The following is a 12,202-nucleotide window of genomic DNA, read 5'->3' on the forward strand; positions in this document are numbered from 1 at the left end:
CCTTAAGGTTAAAGGTTTGTATATATTTTTTGCTCACATAAAAATATAATTTAAATGTATGAATTAAGAGGCCTGTAATATAATAAACCTGGACAAAAAAAGCTTGTAGAGATTAATAAATGCATTTCTATATAACTTCCAAAATATGTTTTACAATAGAGCCAAGATGGAGGCACGGTGGCTTCAACACAGCGCCCTCTGTCAGTCATCTAGTGTATACTGTATATACATTGAACAAAAATATAAACGCAACCTGCAACAATTTCAAAGATTTTACTGAGTTACAGTTCATATAAAGCTACAGTTCGTAATACATTAATTAGGTCCTAATACATGGATTTCACATGACTGGGAATACAAACATGCATCTATTGGTCACAAATCCCCCCCTCCCCCCAGTCAGTATCTGGTGTGCAGCATAACACATCTCCTTCACATACAGTTGACCAAGCTGTTGATTGTGGCCTGTGGAATGTTGTCCCTCTCCTCTTCAATGACCATGTGGAGTTGCTGGATATTGACGGGAACTGGGACACTCTGTCATACACGTCGATCCAGATCATCCCAAACACGGTCAATGAATCAAATCAAATCAAATCAAATTTTATTTGTCACATACACATGGTTAGCAGATGTTAATGCGAGTGTAGCGAAATGCTTGTGCTTCTAGTTCCGACAATGCAGTAATAAAAAGCAAGTAATCTAACTAACAATTCCAAAAAAAACTACTGTCTTATACACAGTGTAAGGGGATAAAGAATATGTACATAAGGATATATGAATGAGTGATGGTACAGAGCAGCATAGGCAAGATACAGTAGATGATATCGAGTACAGTATATACATATGAGATAAGTATGTAAACCAAGTGGCATAGTTAAAGTGGCTAGTGATACATGTATTACATAAGGATGCAGTCGATGATATAGAGTACAGTATCAACGTATGCATATGAGATGAACAATGTAGGGTAAGTAACATTATATAAGGTAGCATTGTTTAAAGTGGCTAGTGATATATTTACATCATTTCCCATCAATTCCCATGATTAAAGTGGCTGGAGTAGAGTCAGTGTCATTGACAGTGTGTTGGCAGTAGCCACTCAATGTTAGTGGTGGCTGTTTAACAGTCTGATGGCCTTGAGATAGAAGCTGTTTTTCAGTCTCTCGGTCCCAGCTTTGATGCACCTGTACTGACCTCGCCTTCTGGATGACAGCGGGGTGAACAGGCAGTGGCTCGGGTGGTTGATGTCCTTGATGATCTTTATGGCCTTCCTGTAGCATCGGGTGGTGTAGGTGTCCTGGAGGGCAGGTAGTTTGCCCCCGGTGATGCGTTGTGCAGACCTCACTACCCTCTGGAGAGCCTTACGGTTGAGGGCGGTGCAGTTGCCATACCAGGCGGTGATACAGCCCGCCAGGATGCTCTCGATTGTGCATCTGTAGAAGTTTGTGAGTGCTTTTGGTGACAAGCCGAATTTCTTCAGCCTCCTGAGGTTGAAGAGGCGCTGCTGCGCCTTCCTCACGATGCTGTCTGTGTGAGTGGACCAATTCAGTTTGTCTGTGATGTGTATGCCGAGGAACTTAAAACTTGCTACCCTCTCCACTACTGTTCCATCGATGTGGATGGGGGGTGTTCCCTCTGCTGTTTCCTGAAGTCCACAATCATCTCCTTAGTTTTGTTGACGTTGAGTGTGAGGTTATTTTCCTGACACCACACTCCGAGGGCCCTCACCTCCTCCCTGTAGGCCGTCTCGTCGTTGTTGGTAATCAAGCCTACCACTGTTGTGTCGTCCGCAAACTTGATGATTGAGTTGGAGGCGTGCATGGCCACGCAGTCGTGGGTGAACAGGGAGTACAGGAGAGGGCTCAGAACGCACCCTTGTGGGGCCCCAGTGTTGAGGATCAGCGGGGAGGAGATGTTGTTGCCTACCCTCACCACCTGGGGGCGGCCCGTCAGGAAGTCCAGTACCCAGTTGCACAGGGCGGGGTCGAGACCCAGGGTCTCGAGCTTGATGACGAGCTTGGAGGGTACTATGGTGTTGAATGCCGAGCTGTAGTCGATGAACAGCATTCTCACATAGGTATTCCTCTTGTCCAGATGGGTTAGGGCAGTGTGCAGTGTGGTTGAGATTGCATCGTCTGTGGACCTATTTGGGCGGTAAGCAAATTGGAGTGGGTCAAGGGTGTCAGGTAGGGTGGAGGTGATATGGTCCTTGACTAGTCTCTCAAAGCACTTCATGATGACGGATGTGAGTGCTACGGGCGGTAGTCGTTTAGCTCAGTTACCTTAGCTTTCTTGGGAACAGGAACAATGGTGGCCCTCTTGAAGCATGTGGGAACAGCAGACTGGTATAGGGATTGATTGAATATGTCCGTAAACACACCGGCCAGCTGGTCTGCGCATGCTCTGAGGGCGCGGCTGGGGATGCCGTCTGGGCCTGCAGCCTTGCGAGGGTTAACACGTTTAAATGGCTGCAGTGAAGGAGAGACCGCATGTTTCCGTTGCAGGCCGTGTCAGTGGCACTGTATTGTCCTCAAAGCGGGCTAAAAAGTTATTTAGTCTGCCTGGGAGCAAGACATCCTGGTCCGTGACTGGGCTGGGTTTCTTCCTGTAGTCCGTGATTGACTGTAGACCCTGCCACATGCCTCTTGTGTCTGAGCCGTTGAATTGAGATTCTACTTTGTCTCTGTACTGGCGCTTAGCTTGTTTGATAGCCTTGCGGAGGGAATAGCTGCACTGTTTGTATTCAGTCATGTTACCAGACACCTTGCCCTGATTAAAAGCAGTGGTTCGTGCCTTCAGTTTCACACGAATGCTGCCATCAATCCACGGTTTCTGGTTAGGGAATGTTTTAATCGTTGCTATGGGAACGACATCTTCAACGCACGTTCTAATGAACTCGCACACCGTATCAGTGTATTCGTCAATGTTGTTGTCTGACGCAATACGAAACATCTCCCAGTCCACGTGATGGAAGCAGTCTTGGAGTGTGGAGTCAGCTTGGTCGGACCAGCGTTGGACAGACCTCAGCGTGGGAGCTTCTTGTTTTAGTTTCTGTCTGTAGGCAGGGATCAACAAAATGGAGTCGTGGTCAGCTTTTCCGAAAGGGGGCGGGGCAGGGCCTTATATGCGTCGCGGAAGTTAGAGTAACAATGATCCAGGGTCTTTCCACCCCTGGTTGCGCAATCGATATGCTGATAAAATTTAGGGAGTCTTGTTTTCAGATTAGCCTTGTTAAAATCCCCAGCTACAATGAATGCAGCCTCCGGATAAATCGTTTCCAGTTTGCAGAGAGTTAAATAAAGTTCGTTCCGAGCCATCGATGTGTCTGCTTGGGGGATATATACGGCTGTGATTATAATCGAAGAGAATTCTCTTGGTAGATAATGCGGTCTACATTTGATTGTGAGGATTTCTAAATCAGGTGAACAGAAGGATTTGAGTTCCTGTATGTTTCTTTCATCACACCATGTCACGTTAGTCATAAGGCATACGCCCCCGCCCGTCTTCTTACCAGAAAGATGTTTGTTTCTGTCGGCGCGATGCGTGGAGAAACCCGCTGGCTGCACCGCTTCGGATTGCGTCTCTCCAGTTAGCCATGTTTCCGTGAAGCAGAGAACGTTACAGTCTCTGATGTCCCTCTGGAATGCTACCCTTGCTCGGATTTCATCAACCTTGTTGTCAAGAGACTGGACATTGGCAAGAAGAATGCTAGGGAGTGGTGCACGATGTGCCCGTCTCCGGAGTCTGACCAGAAGACCGCTTCGTTTCCCTCTTTTTCTGAGTCGTTTTTTTTTTTGGTCGCTGCATGTGATCCACTCGGTTACACTGGTTGTAAGGCAGAACACAGGATCCGCATCGGGAAAAACATATTCTTGGTCGTACTGATGGTGAGTTGACGCTGATCTTATATTCAGTAGTTCTTCTCGGCTGTATGTAATGAAACCTAAGATGACCTGGGGTACTAGTGTAAGAAATAACACGTAAAAAAACAAAAAACTGCATAGTTTCCTAGGAACGCGAAGCGAGGCGGCCATCTCTGTCGGCGCCGGAAGTAGGTCAAATAGTTGACTTCAGCAAACCGCTTGCCCACACAACACCATACACACATCTGCCCAATACAGTAGAAACTGTGATTCATCCGTGAAGAGCACACTTCGCCGACGTGCCAGTGGCCATCAAAGGTGAGCATGTGCCCATTTGCCCACTGCAGTCAGGTCAAGACCCTGGTGAGGATGACGAACACGCAGATGAGCTTCACTGAGACGGTTTCTGACAAAATTATTTGGTTGTGCAATACCAGTTTCATCAGCTGTCCGGGTGGTTGGCCTCAGACGATAACGCAGTTGAAGAAGCCGGATGTGGAGGTCCTGGGCTGGCGTGGTTACACGTGGTCTGCGGTTGTGAGGCTAGTTGGATTTACTGCCAAATTCTCTAAAATGAAGTTGGAGGTGGCTTATGTTAGACAAATTAACATTACATTCTCTGGCAACAGCTCTGGTGGACATTCCTGCAGTCAGTATGCCAATTGCACACTCCCTCAAAACTTGAGTCACCTGTAGCATTGTGTTGTCTGACAAAAACTGCATATTTTAGAGTGACCTTTTATTGTCCCCAGCACATTTGTGTAATGATCATGCTGTTTAATCAGCTTCTTAATTTGTCACTCCTGTCAGGTGGATTAATTTGGCAAAGGAGAAATGCTCACTAACAGGGATGTAAACAAATTTGTGCACAAAATTTGGGAGAAATAAGATTTTTGTGAGTATGGAACATTTCTGAGATATTTTATTTCAACTCATGAAACATAGGACCAACACTTTACATGTTGCGTTTATATTTTTGTTCACTATAAATCATTGATTGGGACATATTATTATAAGATAAAATCTCTTCATCTTGAATATATCAACTGTATCTGTAAAATTGTTTTATTGTATCTAAAAAGAAGTTCAGCAGGTGAACCGGTCTGTGAAGATTCCCAGCCAACTCATGATTGATCAGATATACCCCCAAAAAATTACCAACTTTTTATTGAGTTTAAAACATTTTTCCAGAGGGTTACATGTACAAAAAAAACAATGAAAGAAATGCACACAAATATAACCCCCCACACACACTTCCCCGACCCGAAGAAAGCATGCCTCCCACCCCACCCAGCAACTGAAGTTGCGTATCAGTCCCGCGCCCACCAATCCATCCCATGTCTCCCCTTACATTCCCCCCGCCCTCCCCCACAACGATCAGTACCACCCCATTCCCGTGGGCCTGAAAGCAAGGAAAATAACAAAAGTCTAAAGTTTGTATGTGTTGGGCTTTAGCTGAGATTGTTCTTTACAGAGTCAAGTATATTTGTCCAGGGCTCAATTGTTCCTTCATAGCACCTTGACCTGACTGCAGTGGTGTTGATAATTCTGTTATAACTTCTAATAGTAACTGTATCCACTGGTTACATTTTTTATTTTACCTTTATTTAACCAGGCAAGTCAGTTAAGAACAAATTCTTATTTTCAATGACAGCCTGAACCTGCAACCTTCCGGTTACTAGTCCAACGCTCTAACCACTAGGCTACCCTGCCGCCCAAAATGGGAGAAAGTGAGGTGGTGCCAGCAGTAATCTGCTCTGACTGATTGAGAGATTCAATGAGTTATCATCGTTAAGTAACTATAGATGAAAAGCATTGAATATTTAAAATGTATGTACTTCAAACTGAATTTTGTAACTTTGCCCCAGAAGCATTTAACTGCAGGGCACTCCCACATCATATGAAGGAATGTGTCTGATTTAGGGGACACTGGGAACTGTTGGGAGTTGGGGCCAATTTCATCGTAAAAAAAGTTTCCTTGGTGTTAAATACAGTCTGTTAAGAAAATAAACATGTTTAAATTGATGGTTCGGATTTAGGATTACAAGGTCATATTTTCAAATATTCTATTTCTGTCACGATCGTCGTAAGAAGCGGACCAAAGCGCAGCGTGGTGTGAAGCATGATTTAATGAAGACGGGAAAAAACACGAAATACACTAAAACAAACAAACTAACTAGATGAACGTGACCGCTATAGAAACAGAGTGCTAACATGCAACATCACATAGACAATAACCCACAAACCACAATACAACACAGGCTACCTAAATATGGTTCCCAATCAGAGACAACGACAAACACCTGCCTCTGATTGAGAATCATATCAGGCCAAAACACATAGGAACAGACTAACTAGACATGCAACATAGAATGCCCACTCATATCACACCCTGACCAACCAAAACATAGAAACAAACAACGCAAATAATGGTTAGAGTGTGACAGTTTCAGTTGAAGAGTTGTTCAGACTCAATTATCGGTGGACTTTTTTAATGGCTAGCTCAGAATATGAGCTTTCCAAAAGTTGTTTATATATTAAATAAGTTCAGTCCTTTCGGGAGCCCAGCATTTATTTAAATGTGATACACAATATTGAATAACACCACAAACCAGATAACAATCTTGAGAAATGTACAACTTTATTGAGCTATATATTTTTGAATACAGAGAATTAACATCTTACAACATTTATATATTCAAGATACTTTTCCATACTTAAATCGTAACAAGTACAGTGCAGTGAAAAAGTATTAGCCCCTTTTATGATTTCTTTACATTTTTGCATATTTTTGATATTGAATGTTATCAGATTTTCAACCAAAACCTGTGTACACAAATAACAATTTGATACTTATTTAATAAAGTTATGAAACACTCAATGCCTCTGTGTAAAAAAAGTAATTGCCACCGTACACACTCAACAACTGGTTGTGCCACCTTTAGCTGCAATGATTGTAACAAAACGCTTCATGCAGTTGTCATCAGTCTCTCACATCGCTGTGGAGCAATTTTGGCCCACTCTTCCATGCAGAACTGCTTTAACTCAGCAACATTTGTGGGTTTTCAAGCATGAACTGCTCGTTCCAAGTCCTGCCACAACAACTCAATCAGGATTAGGTCTGGACTTTGACTCGGCCGTTCCAAAACATAAAATGTGTTGCTTTTCAACCATGTTCATGTAGACTTGATTGTGTGTTATGGATCATTGTCTTGCTGCATGATCCAGTTGCGCTTCAGCTTACGGATGGATGGCCTGACATTCTCCTGTAGAATTCTAGAATTCTCTGATACAGAGCATCATTCCTCTAATGATGACAAGTCATCCAGGTCCTGAGGCAGCAAAGCATCCCCAAACCATCACACTACCACCACCACCACCACCACCACGCTTGACCGTTGGTAAGAGGTTCTTACTGTGGAATGCAGTGTTTGGTTTTCGCCAGACATAATGGGACCCATGTCCTCCAAAAAAGTTGACTCAAGTTTGCCAAATAAGTACCTGGAGGATCATCAAGATGCTCTACGGACAGATGACTCAAAAGTAGAACTTTTTGGACGACATGGGTCCCGTTATGTCTGCCGAAAACCAAACACTGCATTCCACAGTAAGAACCTCATACCAGTGGTCAAGCATGATGGTGGTAGTGTGATGGTTTGGGGATACTTTGCTGCCTCAGGACCTGGATGACTTTCCATCATTGAAGGAACCATAAATTCTGCTCTGTATCAGGAGAATGTCAGGCCAGCCTTCCGTGAATTGAAGCTGAAGCACAGCTGGGTTATGCAGCAAGACAATGATCCAAAATACACAAAACAAGTCTAGATCTGAATAGTTGAAAAGCAACAAATTTGAAGTTTTAGAATGTTCTAGTCAAAGTTCAGACCTGATCCTGATTGAAATGTTGTGGCAGGACCTGAAATGAGCAGTTCATATTTGAAAATCAACAAATGCCAGAGTTAGAGCAGTTCTCAACGGAGGAGGGGGACAACATTCCTCCACGGCGATGTGAGAGACTGATCAACAACTATATGAAGCGTTTGGTTGCAGTCAATGTAGCTAAAGGAGGCACACCCAGTTATTGAGTGTAAGAGGGCAATTACTTTTTTACACAGGGCATTGGGTGTTGCATAACTTTGTTTATTAAATAAACAATATATGTAATTGTTGCGTTATTTCTTCACTCAAGTTTTGGTTGAAGTTCTGGTAACATTCAATGTCAAAAATAGAGAAAATCAGAAAGGGGCATAGACTTTCACAGCACTGTATGTGGACTCAATAAAGCAATTTATAGTTTGCAGTTACTTGGAAGGAAATGGCTGACTTAAAGACACACAGAGCAATTTGACAGCTTCTGAGCAAAGTTCGGAAGAATCATATCATGCAATATTGCAGATAACTTTGGTATTGGACTGAGGCAAAAGCTGATGGCAACCAAAAGCAAAGCTCTTTTACAATACACATTGAGGCGTGCATTTATAGCTGTGTTGTACACATTTGTTTGTTGATTAACAGTATATCAACCGATAGAGGACTATGAAATATCTTAATAAATCCAGTCAAAAGGTAATAACATTTTAAATGTACAGATGCGGACAATATAGCATAGCGTTATATCACCAAAATATGTTTTATAAAAGGAGAATTACACAACCAATGCTGTAATCATCTGTTCAAAATTGTGGTTTGTAAATGTTTTGCCTTTAAAATGAATTCTTCTTTAATGGGGAATATACTAACAGCTCATATAACCAAGTTCCTCAGGTTGTGTTAAATGAATCAAAATAATCTCTCTAGAGTATTATGGTCTTAATCCTCCCAATTCACTGGGGTGAGCTAGAATCGTGATGTGCTGAAGAACATTATACGGCCATTTAATTGAAGTGAAACTTTGGCTAAATCAAACCCCAGGAGGACAATCACATTCATAAAATACTATTCCGAAAGGCATTATTTGTAGATAAGTGTTTGCAGTACAGTTACATTAAAAGATTCAGACACTCAAAAGAGTGGATAAATACAGGAGCAAACATTACATTGGCCAGTGACTGTCATGATGTAGTTGTGAAAAAATAAAGCATTTGCGTGAATGATTTTGCTTCCATAAAGCAAATGTGCCAAGCTCTGTTTTTTGCTGTGTCTAGTCCATCTGACAAGTCCTGGAAGATTGTGTATCACTACCCAGAAGGGAGCGCTCAACTCTCAGCCAGATATCTGTGGTATTTCAGTGTGTCACCGATATGATAACCACAGGTTCATGATGGCGTGGTATTTCAGTGTGTCACCGATATAATAACCACAGGTTCATGATGGCGTGGTATTTCAGTGTGTCACCGATATAATAACCACAGGTTCATGATGGCGTGGTATTTCAGTGTGTCACCGATATGATAGTGTGTCACCGATATGATAACAGGTTCATGATGGCGTGGTATTTCAGTGTGTCACCGATATGATAACCACAGGTTCATGATGGCGTGGTATTTCAGTGTGTCACTGATATGATAACCACAGGTTCATGATGGCGTGGTATTTCAGTGTGTCACCGATATGATAACCACAGGTTCATGATGGCGTGGTATTTCAGTGTGTCACCGATATGATAACCACAGGTTCATGATGGGCGTGTCACCGATATGATAACCACAGGTTCATATTTCATGATGGCGTGGTATTTGTGTCACCGATATGATAACCACAGGTTCATGATGGCGTGGTATTTCAGTGTGTCACCGATATAATAACCACAGGTTCATGATGGCGTGGTATTTCATTTCAGTGTGTCACTGATATAATAACCACAGGTTCATGATGGCATGTGGTATTTCAGTGTGTCACTGATATAATAACCACAGGTTCATGATGGCGTGGTATTTCAGTGTGTCACTGATATAATAACCACAGGTTCATGATGGCGTGGTATTTCAGTGTGTCACTGATATAATAACCACAGGTTCATGATGGCATGTGGTATTTCAGTGTGTCACTGATATAATAACCACAGGTTCATGATGGCGTGGTATTTCAGTGTGTCACTGATATAATAACCACAGGTTCATGATGGCGTGGTATTTCAGTGTGTCACTGATATAATAACCACAGGTTCATGATGGCGTGGTATTTCAGTGTGTCGATATAATAACCACAGGTTCATGATGGCGTGGTATCATAATAACCACAGGTTCATGATGGCGTGGTATTTCAGTGTGTCACCGATATGATAACCACAGGTTCATGATGGCGTGGTATTTCAGTGTGTCACCGATATAATAACCACAGGTTCATGATGGCGTGGTATTTCAGTGTGTCACCGATATAATAACCACAGGTTCATGATGGCGTGGTATTTCAGTGTGTCACCGATATAATAACCACAGGTTCATGATGGCGTGGTATTTCAGTGTGTCACCGATATAATAACCACAGGTTCATGATGGCGTGGTATTTCAGTGTGTCACCGATATAATAACCACAGGTTCATGATGGCGTGGTATTTCAGTGTGTCACCGATATAATAACCACAGGTTCATGATGGCGTGGTATTTCAGTGTGTCACCGATATAATAACCACAGGTTCATGATGGTGTGATATTTCAGTGTGTCACCGATATAATAACCACAGGTTCATGATGGCGTGGTATTTCAGTGTGTCACCGATATAATAACCACAGGTTCATGATGGTGTGGTATTTCAGTGTGTCACCGATATAATAACCACAGGTTCATGATGGCGTGGTATTTCAGTGTGTCACCGATATAATAACCACAGGTTCATGATGGCGTGGTATTTCAGTGTGTCACCGATATAATAACCACAGGTACATGTACATGATGGCATGGTATTTCAGTGTGTCACCGATATAATAACCACAGGTTCATGATGGCAGGTATTTCAGTGTGTCACCGATATAATAACCACAGGTTCATGATGGTGTGATATTTCAGTGTGTCACCGATATAATAACCACAGGTTCATGATGGTGTGATATTTCAGTGTGTCACCGATATAATAACCACAGGTTCATGATGGCGTGGTATTTCAGTGTGTCACCGATATAATAACCACAGGTTCATGATGGTGTGATATTTCAGTGTGTCACCGATATAATAACCACAGGTACATGATGGCATGGTATTTCACTTGACAATTTACACTGTAGTCCTTTCCAAACCGCTGCTCAGATGGGAAAAATAATAACTATTGCCCCAATCCAAAGAGCTTTGAATATCCAAATCCAGTTTTTACACACAGTGGACGGAGCCAATCAAACAAAACATATTGAGCATTTACATATTCATACAATATACACACAGATCTAAAACATATTCAGATGTGCAGCCATGAAGAACGTGTCAGAGAAAAATGCCAGTCTAATGTGTTGGTTGCTCCATAGGCTACATTCCATTTATATCTGCAACTTCCTGTAGTGTTATACCTACTGAATATGGACCTGTTTTCCCAACCAACTATAGGAAAAACATATCACAATGCTGTGTACTGTAGCCTCCGCATAACATGCCATTCCTAAATGCTATCAGAGCACCAACTTGTTTGGCAGGCTTCTGCATCAGACATTTGCCAAATGTATTGCTTGTGTTTGTTTAGATTCCTTTTCAAATGGTATGTTTTACAGTACAGTACCTACATATGTACACACACACACACACACACCAGTTTACAGTACATGTTCATACCTTTTCAACCTCATCAACACATCACATGCCCATTAGATATGCTGGGCTGTATGGTAAAGCTGCTTCAAAACCAAGTCTCATTGCATTGTCCAATCTGTAATCCAACTCTCCTTGACAACTGAAGAACATCGTCTTAACCTCGGCACATACACTACACCTTAGAATTGAACTTGTTTTGCTTTATAAAGAAATGTCAAACAGTTTTATCAATACTGAAAATTACAAGAAGTTTCTTGTTTCTTGGCTCAATAAAAAAAACAAAGCGCTTTGTCAACAGTGATATCAAAATCTCACTATTTGAATCCAATTGTAAAAGTGACAATGGGCAATAAAACAGTCTCCAGTATTTTTTTTGGTTCTACTTAAAGTTGTGACTTCATTGTTTTTGTGTTAGATATAAAGTATTCAATCCACTGGTAAATTTGGACAGGGATCACGTACTGTACAACTTGTTATTGCGTAGTACAACAGTTATTGCGAAATATAAAATGGGACAAGTGGCGACTTCACGACCAACCTATTAGCCCTTCCATGGCAACATATCCATGCTTCTTCTGACAACGTATATGGAAGAGCCCCTTTCACCATCAGAGAAAACAAATGATAAACATAAAATCCAAATATCTACACTGATTATGTAT

General features: G+C 42.1%; 1 long non-coding RNA gene across 1 annotated transcript; it reads left to right on the forward strand.

Moving 5' to 3' along the window:
* The first annotated feature begins 9,005 nt into the window (after positions 1-9,005).
* Positions 9,006-10,516, forward strand: LOC121840462. The gene is made up of 4 exons (XR_006079657.1): positions 9,006-9,119; positions 9,283-9,478; positions 9,568-9,616; positions 10,048-10,516. It is a non-coding gene; the product is annotated as an uncharacterized LOC121840462 (long non-coding RNA).
* The last annotated feature ends 1,686 nt before the right edge of the window (positions 10,517-12,202 follow it).

Source organism: Oncorhynchus tshawytscha, linkage group LG22 (genome assembly GCF_018296145.1).
Source record: "Oncorhynchus tshawytscha isolate Ot180627B linkage group LG22, Otsh_v2.0, whole genome shotgun sequence".
In the NCBI taxonomy this organism is placed as follows: domain Eukaryota; kingdom Metazoa; phylum Chordata; class Actinopteri; order Salmoniformes; family Salmonidae; genus Oncorhynchus; species Oncorhynchus tshawytscha.